This window comes from Pinus tabuliformis, chromosome 7 (assembly GCF_031772625.1).
Source record: "Pinus tabuliformis cultivar Carrire ecotype Pingquan chromosome 7, CPIR1, whole genome shotgun sequence".
NCBI lineage: Eukaryota > Viridiplantae > Streptophyta > Pinopsida > Pinales > Pinaceae > Pinus > Pinus tabuliformis.
Genome location: NC_142293.1, coordinates 420,754,689 through 420,767,714, shown reverse-complemented (window position 1 = coordinate 420,767,714; position 13,026 = coordinate 420,754,689).

Here is a 13,026-nt window from a genome sequence, read left to right as displayed (position 1 = left end):
ACGCTTGAGTAGTTCTGGATACTTCTGCATAAAATTCTCATCCTCCCATGTGGAATCTTCAGCGGATAAGTTCTTCCACTTGATAAGATACTCTGAAATTGATCGATTTCGTAGCTGTCGAGTTCTTGTTTCTGTGACTGCTTCCGGTTCCAATATAATTTTTCCTTCCTCGTCAAGTTCTGGCAATATTGTTTGAATTGGGAGCTTGTCGCCTATAACCTTCTTTAAACATGAAACATGGAAAACTGGGTGCAATCGAGAAGCTGCAGGAAGCTCCAATTTGTATGCCATAGTACCAATCTTTTGCAACACCTTGTACGGACCATAATACTTTGGTGATAATTTATTATCCTTCTTAGCTTGCTTGAGGGACATTTGCTTATATGGTTGTAGCCGTAGGAATACCCAATCACCTACATCAAAACTTCTTTCACTGCGATGTTGATCTGCCTGTTGTTTCATTCTATTTTGTGCCAACACGAGGTTATCCTTTAAGAGTTGGAGGACTTGTTGTTGATGTTCGATGTGATGTTCCACTGCCTGAACCTTAGAATTTTCTCTTAAATATGATGTGATGGATGGTGGTTGATACCCATAAAGTGCCATAAATGGGGTCATTTTTGTTGCTGTATGGAAGGAAGTGTTATACCACCATTCAGCCAGAGGCAACCATTTGACCCATTGTGTCTGTTTATCAGATACAAAGCAACGAAGATATCCTTCCAAACATTTGTTTACTATCTCAGTTTGCCCATCAGATTGAGGATGATAAGATGAGCTATGAGCTAACTGAGTACCAAGACAAGAAAATAATTCTGTCCAAAAATTTCCAGTGAAAATGGGATCTCTGTCACTTACAATAATCTTTGGGTTTCCATGTAGCTTTTGAACTGTTTCCATAAATGCAGTAGAAACTGTACTGGCTTTAAATGGATGTGATAATGCACAAAAGTGTGCATACTTGGTAAGTCTGTCAACTACCACCATGATGACACTCTTTCCCTCAGACTTGGGTAAACCTGTGATAAAATCCATTGAAACCTCCTCCCAACGTTGGCTTGGAATGGATAAAGGTTGTAATAGACCCGGTGTCTTAATTGTTTCAACTTTATTTTGTTGGCAAACCAAACATTCCGCCACAAACTTTTGAATATCTGATTTAAGGCCATCCCAAAAAAATTCCTTCTTAACCCTGTGGTAAGTTTTTAAAAATCCTGAGTGCCCTCCTAAGGGAGAAGTGTGCAATTCCATAAGAATCTTTTGTTTTAGCTGGGAATTCTTACAGAGGTATAAGCGATCTTTGTACCATAACGAATCATTTTTCCAGCTAAATGTATCAGACGTACTGGAATCTTGTTGTAGCTTTCGAATAAGTGCCCACACTTCTTCGTCATTCTTCCATTCCTCCCTTGCTTCGTTTATCCAATCTGGTTGGATAATAGAAATGGCGCACAACAATGCTTCCACATCCTCATCCTTTCTTGAGAGTGCATCTGCCACCACATTTTGCTTCCCTTTTTTGTAGATGATTTCAAAGTCATAACCCAACATCTTTGTGACCCACTTTTGTTGCTCTTCAGAGGATAATCTTTGTTCTAAAAAGTATTTAAGGCTATCATGATCCGTTTTTACCTTGAAGTGTCTTCCCATTAGGTAGGGTCGCCATTTCTTAAGTGCATGGAGTATTGCCAACATTTCCTTCTCATAAATAGCTTTGCTTAAAAACTTTCCCTTGATTGGACGACTTTCAAAAGCAATGGGTCTTTCATCTTGCATTAGAACAGCACCAATTCCATTTCCTGAAGCATCACATTCCACAATAAAGGTTTTTGTGAAGTCCGGTGTAGCTAAGACCGGTGCTTGGCACATTGCCTCTTTAAGATGTTCAAAGGCCTTTGTTGCTTCCGGAGTCCATGAAAATGCATCTTTCTTCAATAATGTTGTTAGAGGTGCTGCTATTCTCCCATAATTCTTAACAAACTTGCGATAATACCCTGTCAACCCAAGAAATCCTCGCAGATGCTTTATGGATGTGGGGATTTTCCATTCCTTAATGGCTTTAATTTTGCTAGGGTCTACCTTAACTCCTTCATGAGATACAATATGACCCAAATATTCCACCTCCTGGACTCCAAAGAAACATTTGGATCTTTTTGCATATAATTGTTTCTCCTCCAATAGTTGTAGCACCCTGTCAACATGTTCAACATGATCCTTCCAAGACTTGCTGTAGATTAGTATATCATCAAAAAATACTAACACAAATTTTCTAAGGAATGGTTTGAAAATTGAATTCATCAAACCTTGAAATGTTGAAGGTGCATTGGTAAGGCCAAAAGGCATGACCAAAAATTCATAATGACCCTCATGAGTTCTAAATGCCGTTTTCGGAATGTCTTCAATCTTCATTCTGATTTGATGATATCCTGAACGAAGATCCAACTTGGTGAAGTAAATTGATCCATGCAATTCATCCAGTAATTCATCAATGACAGGAATGGGGAACTTATCTTTAATAGTGAGCTTGTTGAGCTCCCTATAATCTGGACACATGCGCCATGATCCATCCTTCTTGTGCACCAATACTACTGGAGCAGAGAAAGAACTTTGACTCGGTTGAATTATACCAGCCTCTAGCATTTCTGCAACCATACGTTCAATTTCACTTTTTTGGACATAGGGATATCTGTACGGCCTGATGTTTGGAGGAACACTTCCTGGAATCAGATGAATAGCATGATCATGATCACGCATAGGTGGGAGACCTTTGGGAGTCTCAAATACCTTGGAATGATTGTCCAGGACTTTTTGGAGATCTGGAGAAATAGATGATTCCAATGTGGAAACATCTAGCGAACATAATTGTGCAATTACACCTCTTTGCTCCTTTTTTAGAAGCTTTGTCATACCATTAGAGCTGATTATCTTTCCTGGTTTCCCTGCAATACCCCTTAATTCAACTTCCTTTCCTTCCACAGAAAATTTGATGAAAAGTTCTTGAAAATTAAAAGCTATTGTACCCAAGGATTGTAGCCATTGGACTCCTAGTACAACATCAGCACCTCCCATTGGAATGGAAAGCATTGGGCTAGTCAATACATATTCTCCCATGGATAGCTTGATATTATGGCACTTTCCAGAGCAATTTATTGTTCCTCCATTTGCAATCATCACTTGACACTCTGGTGCTGGATATAGGAAGCAATTCAATTCTTTTGCTACCCTACAATGAATAAAATTGTGGGTGCTTCCTGAATCAATCAACACTATTACCTTTTTCTTCTTGATTTGTCCTTCTATCTTGATGGTTTGAGGAGTGGTAATTCCCGCCAATGCATTACAAGATATGGTCGGATTTATTTTTCTTCATCTAGGCTTTGTTCCTGGAGTATATCTTCTTCTTTTGACCTTTCTTGCTCCTTTTCTTCTTCCTCTTCACAATCTATGTAGAATAATTTCTTCTCAGCACACTTATGACCTTTAGTGTATTTGCTATCACAACTGTAACAAAGCCCTTTTGCTCTTTTTTCTTCCAATTGTTGTGGTGTCAACCTTATAGGTTGTGGAAGACTAGGGGCAACAACACTTCCGTCTTTATAGTTGTGAGTGGTATGCTTCCTGGTTGCCATAATTTTGCTTTCCATTTTTCTTGCTAACCTGAATGCCTTCTCTAATGAATCAGGTTCCCAAAGGCGAACATCATGTTGGATATTATCCTTTAAAGACCCTATGAACACATCAATCCTATGCTCCTCTGGAATATCTTTTACCCTTATGTTCAATTTTTGGAACTCCTCAATGTGCTCCATTATTGAACCCTTTTGTTTGAGACTTATCAATTGGCTAAAAAAAGTGTTGCTTTTTGTATCCTCATAATGTGCTATCAATTCTTCCGTAAAAATTGCCCAAGTGATAAATTGTTTACGAGAGCAAAGCCATTGATACCATACAAACTGATTTGGTTCCAAATATAAAGTTGCCATACGTACCTTTTGTGTGTTTTGCACATTATTGAGATCGAAGAATTGCTCCATCTGTAATATCCATGTGGCGGGATCCTTGCCATCAAACTTCCTCATATCGATTTTTGGAATATGGTGGGTCTTCGATCCAACATTAGAGTCTATGGAATCATGATTAACATTTCTTTTGTTCTCATCATGAGTTTCCTTTACTACCTTTTCACCATTAGTAAGTATTTCTTGTAGAAAATTTGTCAAATCTGTCTTCAAATCTGCCATGTCTGTCTTCAAATCTGTCTTCAAATTTGCCATGTCTTTCTTCAAATCTGTCTTCAAATCTATCTTCAAATCATCCATCTTAGCTTCCATGCCTTTTATCTTAGATTCCACGCCATTTATCTTAGCTTCTGTTAGCTTTTGTGAGCGTGACATTTGTTGCACTTGTTCTTGTAATTTTGATATATCATGTAGCATTTCTTCCTCTTCTTCATGAGTCATGCTAGAGCTTTCAGGTTCCTTACTAGGTGTTTGCATTTTCTTTCCTCGGGGCATCAGTTACCGATAATAATGCTTTACTATGCCCTTTGAATTCCTTCAAACCAAGCTTATGCAAAAATAAAAAATAAAAACTACACACCTTTTTTACTTTGTAGAAGCCTGATATTGAATCTGATGTATCTCTGTAATTTCGAATCATCCAGTTCTGAAATTGTGACCTGTAGTAGCCTTCTGTGTCCTCTTTCCAATGCCACTAGTCTGAACCAAATTGGATTCTCCAAGAAAGAGTTATGCACAATCTCCCACAGTGACTTGATTATAGACTAGTTCAGTAGAGCGAACTTGTATGAAGTGCCACGTGTCACTGTTTCAACCTTTGACTCTGAAAAATATATAAAAAAACTACAGTCCGTCCTCTTTCTGTACCTTCTTACAAAATTTCAATCTGATGCTCAGAAAGAAAGTTATGACGATTTTCCCCAGGTCACCTGTTTTGAATGTAATTCAGGAGTCTGCAAAAAGACCAACTTCCTCAGATCATATCTCCGAAAATATCGCGCGAAAAGCTCTGAAATTCGGACCCAAGGTTCAGCACGATTTTTCTCAAATGGGTTTTTTTTTGCGACTTCTGAAACGTCACAGAAAAAAAGTTATAGCGAAAATTCCACGATGACCTGTTTGGAGCAGCGAAACCCTAGAATCCAAAGCTCTGATACCAAATGTTATGAAACCAGCTCACAAAAAGATAGAAAAGAGAGATCCACGCCTTAGAATTCAGCCTCTTCGAGGGGGCAACCTCCTTTACATTACATAAATGAACAATTCTTGGATGATTCAAATGACAAAACCTCCTTTCTATATATAGGAGTCTAAGGAGTCACAATATAATCCAGCCGACCTAACAATAATAATATAAAGCCACAAAAATAACAATAGAGGGATTCTATGGGCACATTAATAACAATATGGGGGTAATGGGGGCACAACAATATAAATAAGGGGTATAACTACAATAGTAATGGGGTAATCACTAGTATTATAGGGACCCAACAATACAAAAAGGGATGCAAAAATAGATGTAAAAGTTGATGAAAACCTAGACACAAATGAAGATGTAAACGTGGATGAAAATTTATAATCAAAAGTGGGTGCAAAAGGAGGTGCCAAAATAGGCGCCAATTGTGGCACAAAAATATTAGATGCAATAGTTGGCACAATAATAGACGCAAAAGAGGATGTAAATATGGATGTAAAACAAGATGGAAAAGTGGATGCAACAAAAGTAGATGCAAAATTATATGCAAAAATAGACACAAAACGCAATGTAAAATTTGGCGCAAAAGGGATGCAAAAAATGATTTAAAAAAGGATGCAAAAAAGGGTGCAAAAGTCAATGCAAAAGTTGATGCAAGTGTAGGTGCAAAAAGTGGATACAAATGAGGATGCAAAAGTATGTCAAACAAAATTAGGTGCCAAACTTGATGCAAAACCTGGAACATAACCTGGTGCAAAGGATGACACGAAACTTGGCATAAAATTTGGTGCAAAACCTGGTGAAAAACCTATTGCAATACCTTATGCTAAACTTGGTGTAAGATTTGGTGCAAAACTCGATGCAAATTTTGTGTCAAGTTTTGCACCATATTTGATAAATGGATGCAAATAGCACCAAAAATGGGCTCTATATGCAGAAAAAGAAGTAAAAAGGGGCACTAATCATAGGGATTTGTTGTAGTGAAGGATTATGCAACAACTTCATGCAACTTGTAACACACAAGACATGATAGAGGTGGTTGATGTTCACTGTGATCCAAATTACTCGATGGATATGAAATCATGTAGTGAATTGATTCAACATATGGCATAAGAAGTAGTAAGAATGTTAACAACAAAAACAACTAATGTGAATTTGAAGAAGTAAAAGGAAAAATAAAGGTTTTGAAGATGTTTGTCACACCATGGAAAGTGACATCATTCAAAAGAAATCAACATGGCTTGGGATATGAAAAAGGAAACAAATTGCATACTTTGTATCACTCCAAACTAGTTCAACTTGTGACTGTAATATTTCTTAAAGATGTCCATAATTTTGAAAATAAATGACAACATTCTCAATGATTTGGTCACATGGAGAGTTAATGTTTTTATTTTGATACTTTTTTTCATTATGGGAACACAAATCACCTATCATGAAAATTTTTAATGCAAAAGTAGATTAAGAAGATAGTTGATTATGGATAGATAAATTCTCAGAGATGGAATCTACATCGAAAAAATTTGCATAAGACTTGCCATTGAGCCAAGACAGAGGTAAAGATATAAAAAGTTAAGAAAAGGAAAAAACAAGAAGCCAAAAAGCAATGTTATAGATGATTCTAGACATAACATGTTCTAGATGAGTCTAGACATAACCTAGATATAATTATATATGTACTCTAAAGTCAAAAAATTGTACTCTACACACTTCAAGTGGGAGAGAAAAATGATAGAAAAAGACTCCATTACACCTTTAAAGGGGTGGGGTGGGCGAGGGTCGGGGAAGGGAAGTAAATTATTGAGGTATAGATGGTTTCTGTTAATCCAAAAACCAACATATTGTTCAAATCAAATTGGTTAGTTGCCATAAAAAATCACCACATTATTTAAATGAAGATGGTTAGTGATAAATGAGAAACCATCACATATATTATAATTGAATTGGTTAGTGGTCATCAAAATCACCACAATGTTCAAGTCAAAATGCTTAATGGTAAACTAGAAACAACCAAGATCAATGGAAGATGGTTAGTGTTCAATAAACAAAAACCACCAAATGAAGTAAATCGGAAAAACCACCAACTGAAGAGAAGATGGCTAGTGGTCAAAGTTATTGCCTTGCACCTAATAGGAGGGGGGGGGGGGGGGGGGGGGGGGGGGAATATTAGATATCAATGTCAAGATTTGAATTATAATCAATTGATTAAAATTAAATCATCATTTGGGAATTCTAGCATAGCAACTGGTATCCTCAACAAACAATCAATAATCATTTCAGTTTTTAATTGAGAATGTTTAGACATAACGGTTGCTCACTTTAAGATATTCAGATACTCGAAATTTTTTTGTGATATCTTTATTAAACTTAGTTCAACAATTTTAGATTGAAGATGAAAAAAGTTATTAGTAAAATTATTCGTACTTGTGATTGAGGGGGGGAATGTTATACCATGAGTCCCTAGATAATCACAAAGATGAAGACAATATATAGATATGAGTTGTAAACCTTATCTTTGATGAGTTGTTGTAATGATACACTATTCAGTTTTTAATGAGATATCAAATGATCGAATTAATGTACTATAAATTCAGATCCTCAAATCAATACAATGAGTTGAATATGGCATGAAGCATTTTCTACTAGTTTTTGTTTTGTCTCGCTTGTGCTCCACTATTAACACTTAAATCCATGTATTATGTTGATTTTCAACTTGTATCGATATGATAATTGACATCACATTTAATTTCCATACTAATGTATTCAAATCCTATACCTGCCATAATCTCATTTCCTTTATTGTCTTTTCTTGGACACTCTTAGTTTTGCAAAATTCTAAAAGAATTAGTCATGGATTATGCATGTATATAGTAACATGACATTGGAAACTTAATACGAAGATTAATAGTCATGAATGTGCGACTCAATGAAACTTTAAAATGCAAATAATAGACCCAAGGAAATGACATCACCTCTCTTTTTTCTTGCTCACATATTTCATCTTTCTAATAGTATCAAACATGTTGATTCATATTTACTTTATTACATCGATAATGTTATATGTATTTTTATTATAAGTCATGAAATAATTATAATGTCGTATATGAAAATTTATTATTATTTTGAAACATTTGTTGGACTTTCAAACACTAAGTGCGTAGTTCATGGTATCAAATTTACTATAATAAATATTTAAAAAACACCAAAAAATAAAATAATAAATATTTAAATGTAACTCTTTTGGAACACGCACTTGATTTTGTATTAGGTTGGTCAAGCTCATAATAAAGATAATGCATAGTAATCCTCTATACCATAGAAAAATACATTAATGATTTTTTTCGAGATAACAATTATGTTTTGGATATGAACTTGTACAAAATAGAGCGAGATAATGCATAGTAATCCTCTATACCATAGAAAAATACATTAATGATTTTGTTCGAGATAACAATTATGTTTTGGATATGAACTTGTACAAAATAAAGCATATCAACCACACCAAACTTCAATTTTAACTTGAGTAGAGAATTGTGATTTTCTTAGTTTAGTTTTATATATCATCAATTTCTCACTGTTCTGACTTATTATACCTGCAATTGGCAAGATATAATTTATTCAGTTTTTTATTGACTTGCTATTAGTTTTTCTTTGACTAATAAAATTTAAAATCTATCTAAAGTTTAACATTATGAAATTAAATTTATTATTTTAAAATAAAATTTATTTATATTTATCTCTAATATGATTGGTTGAAATGTCTCCCCTCTTATTGTGTAATGATGGCAAGAATTGACTTTTGTGTACTCTATCATTAACTACTATATACTATATAAATAATTACTATGTAGAATAAATATTAATAATTTGAAAAATAACATTATATATTAATTATTATGTACCATAAACAAAAATAGTTTGTAATCATTTTACACTGAAAAATGCATTGACTTTTTGTTTTACAAAAATATTTCAAAGTTTTATAAAGTTTCTAAAAAAATATCATATTAAATTTATTTTTCACAATTTTTTTTGTATTTTTTTTTAAATTCAAAAATTCCATTTTCTCATTGGTGTAAAGTATTGAATAAATAATTTTTATGGGATTAATTTTGTAATTGTCAGATGAAAAAATAATTTAAGAAATATAAATTAAAAAAAAAAAATGTAAAAATGACATGTGTACAATTTGTACAACTCTCATTATATCAATTTGAACTCTAATGACATGCCATGTGTATTATAATTATTATAGTGTATCCTCTATTATTTAAAAAATATTTTTATTTATGTACTTGTTTTATATTTAATATTAATAAAAAAAAATTGATAAGACCCCTACACGTAGGTTCCATTGTAAATACCTTAGATCAATTCACACATGACTTAGTGTCAACAGATAAAAACCATGGCTCACATTATCAAACACAAAAACTTGGATAGATCTTTTTAATAAAACCATAAAATTAAATAAAAATAATGCACAGTTGTATATATACATGGGCCTTATTAGGTTTCTTTTAAATTGTTTTTAGTAAAAACAAAACACTAGGACATAAATTTTTATCTTTTACTTGATATAATATTTTCATTATTCTTAAATAAAAAATTGTCAATTTAATATAACCAATTTCTAATAATGTTTTAAATTTTTTATAATTTCTTCAAGTTAATTTCTTTGGTGTACATGTTAGTTGTCAATTTAATATAACCATTTTTTAGTAGTGTCTTAAATTTTTCATAATTTTTTTAAGTTAATTTCTTTAGTGTGCCTAGTACTATGTATGTCGATGAAATGAATATTCATAATTTAGCAATATAAATTTAAATAATGCAATTTCATTTAAAATAAATTTTATTTTAATGATAAGTATAAGTTAAATAATAATAGAAATATACAACTTTATATGTGAATTAGGATGGATTTATATTTGTATATATTCATAGAATTTTAATATATACAATTCTATATGTGAATTGGGATAGATTTATATTTTTATATCTCCTTATAGTTTATCTTAGTTAGGCAAAGTAAGGCTAGTAAAATTATTTTTTAATATTTAATATTTTAACATAATTTTGATATAAAAGTTTTTTATAGTTATAAATAAATAATTTTGAATTAAAGAGGTATAAAAGTATTTACCAATTTAAAAACTTCCAAACTTTGGTAATAAAAATGACATCTTTTGCTAAAGGTAGGAGTTATTATCCCTCCAGCTGCAGCAGTGGATATACGCATTCAGAAATGCGTTGACATCCAATTAGTTCTAGCATTGACCATAAATTAAACCCATGTTATAATGTTAACATTATAGAAAAAATTAATTTATTTTTTTATTATTTTTAATTAATTTATTTTTTTTGATTGGTTAATTGGGTTGAAACCTTATTCTATAATCATAGTTCCACGATTGGAGTTGAGAGACTTGCAATTCAATGCGATTTGTCACATCTCCTTGCCCTTGTTGCTCGCAGATTGTGCACACAAACCAAAAATCCTTGTTGATTGCAGAATGCACAAAAAAAAAAAACTCGAAATGTCTTTAAAATATGCTTCAATATAACTTCTCCTGCATATGATGACTTCAGCAGCTAGAAGTTGCCGATTGTTTGCCTGTCTTGTTGGTCTCTTCCCTTCTACGCATTCAGAATCATCAACATGTTGACATTTGAAATTTCTACTTTCAACTAAACGCGGGTTGTATGTTATTATATTCCAACTCCCTTTGTATGCTCTCTGAAACAGTGAAATATGTAACATATGTATCTTCCAAAGTAACGTATGAATTGAGGGGAATATCAGAGGAAAATTCCTTAGTGTGTTTAGTTGGTCATCATTTTATATTTAATAAGTTAAAAAAAATGATTTGATTATTCTTTTCATTTCTTAATTATGCATTAAATTTATAAAATTCTAAAATTTTAATACATTTACTATAAGTTTTTAAATTTTAATACATTTACATTAACCATTTTGAGTAAATCATGAAATTACGAGAAAGAAATTTTTTGTCAAGTGAGATTTGTGAAGCTCGAAAGGTATTCTAAATATATTGTGCAAAATATTTGCTATAGGGAAAAGGGGTATTTTAAATATTATGTGCAAAGGCATACTTAACAAAAATGCCAATCAAATTAAACCCCGATGTTATAATGTATAAGGTCGACTTTGTTCCTCCATTCATATATGTTGTCGACTTTGTTCCTCCATTCATATATGTCTTCATTGTTTTTTACTCTAACTTAATTATAATTAAACCAAGCAAGAGTATCTAGAATGCAACATTTGTTTAAATGTGGCAATTAATTCATACTTTTCAAAATTCAATAATTAAACTAAGCGGCAAGGAACGCTAGCTATATGGCCTTGTTCCCCATTGCCAAATATTGTGAAACTTTATTTGTAAGACTCATTTCTTATTATTTTTAATAACATTAACATCCCTGTAATAATACTTATTTTAAATATTTAAAAATATTTCATAATTTTTTTATCTTCTACCTTATCCTAAACTTAAAATTAATAAATGGTATCATTTACCTTTTTAATTGTTGAAACAACCATTTTGATATTTAAAAAGAAATTTAAAAAAATTATCTTAAAAAAAAACATAATTTAATAGAAGAAGAAGTAGCCTAATGTAGTTTAAATTTGTTTAGAAAATTACGGAAATTTAGATTTTCATAAAATTTGACAGAATTTTTATTAAATTTATATTACAGTTGTGAAGATTTAAGATTTTTATAATGTTATAAAAAATAAAAAAATTTAGAGATTTTTTAAAATATTGAATTGATTTACACTATCAAAAACACATTTTTACCACCAAATTGAAAAAAAAAAATATGCATTATACTCGTAACATCTACTTTCTCACACATGTTTGGAAGGCATGAGAGATAGAGTCAAAGTTTTTTCGGGTCAATGACAGGATTTTGTATCGTCTGAGAGATAGTTAAAGTTGTTTTCAGGTCAAAGACCAATATCTAACCAGTTCCTAAATTATCATACTCTGCCTTTGAATAGTAGTAAAAAATTTCTAGTCAAAGACGACATGTATATCTATTCAATGGTATGAATGAAATACTACTGCTCTGGCCAGTATATTACCTAATACCCTGTAACCCGATTCGTCGTCCTCTTCTAGTTTTACTTAAAGTTTCACTTAATACTCAGTAACCCAATTCGTCCTCCTCTTCCAATTTCATGACCCATGCAATAGAGTAGGATGAAAATGCAAGGATATAATTTTATGTGTCTCATAGCATTTCTATTTTTCAATATTTTCCAGTATTTTGGCAAGTTACCTACACTCATTTGCTGCATTAACGCTCTATCGGCAGATGGAGCTGCCCTTTTAGAAATCAAGTCATCCTTTGTGGTTTCAAAGAATGCTCTTTCAAGCTGGACAAACGACAGCTCCTCCGATGTGGATCCATGTAAGTGGGAAGGTGTGCAGTGAAGCACCCATGTAAGGCAGGTTATTTCAATTTCCCTACCAAATAGAGGTCTGTCTAGACGTCTTTCCAGTGCAATAGGAAAGATGCCTGCCTTGCAGAAGCTCGATATTTCAGGCAGTAACTTGTCGGGTGCTATTCCTGGTCAAATAGCCAACTACTCTCAGCTTTGTCAACTCAATCTCGCTAACAATTCCTTCACAAGCTTCATTTCTCTAGATATCGGGAACTGCAGCCTTCTTACCGTTCTGAATATTAGTACCAATGATATTTCTAGTTTTATTCCATCTAAACTGGGTAATCTCATAAGCCTAACTACTCTATCATTAAATACAAATAAACTCAGTGGTG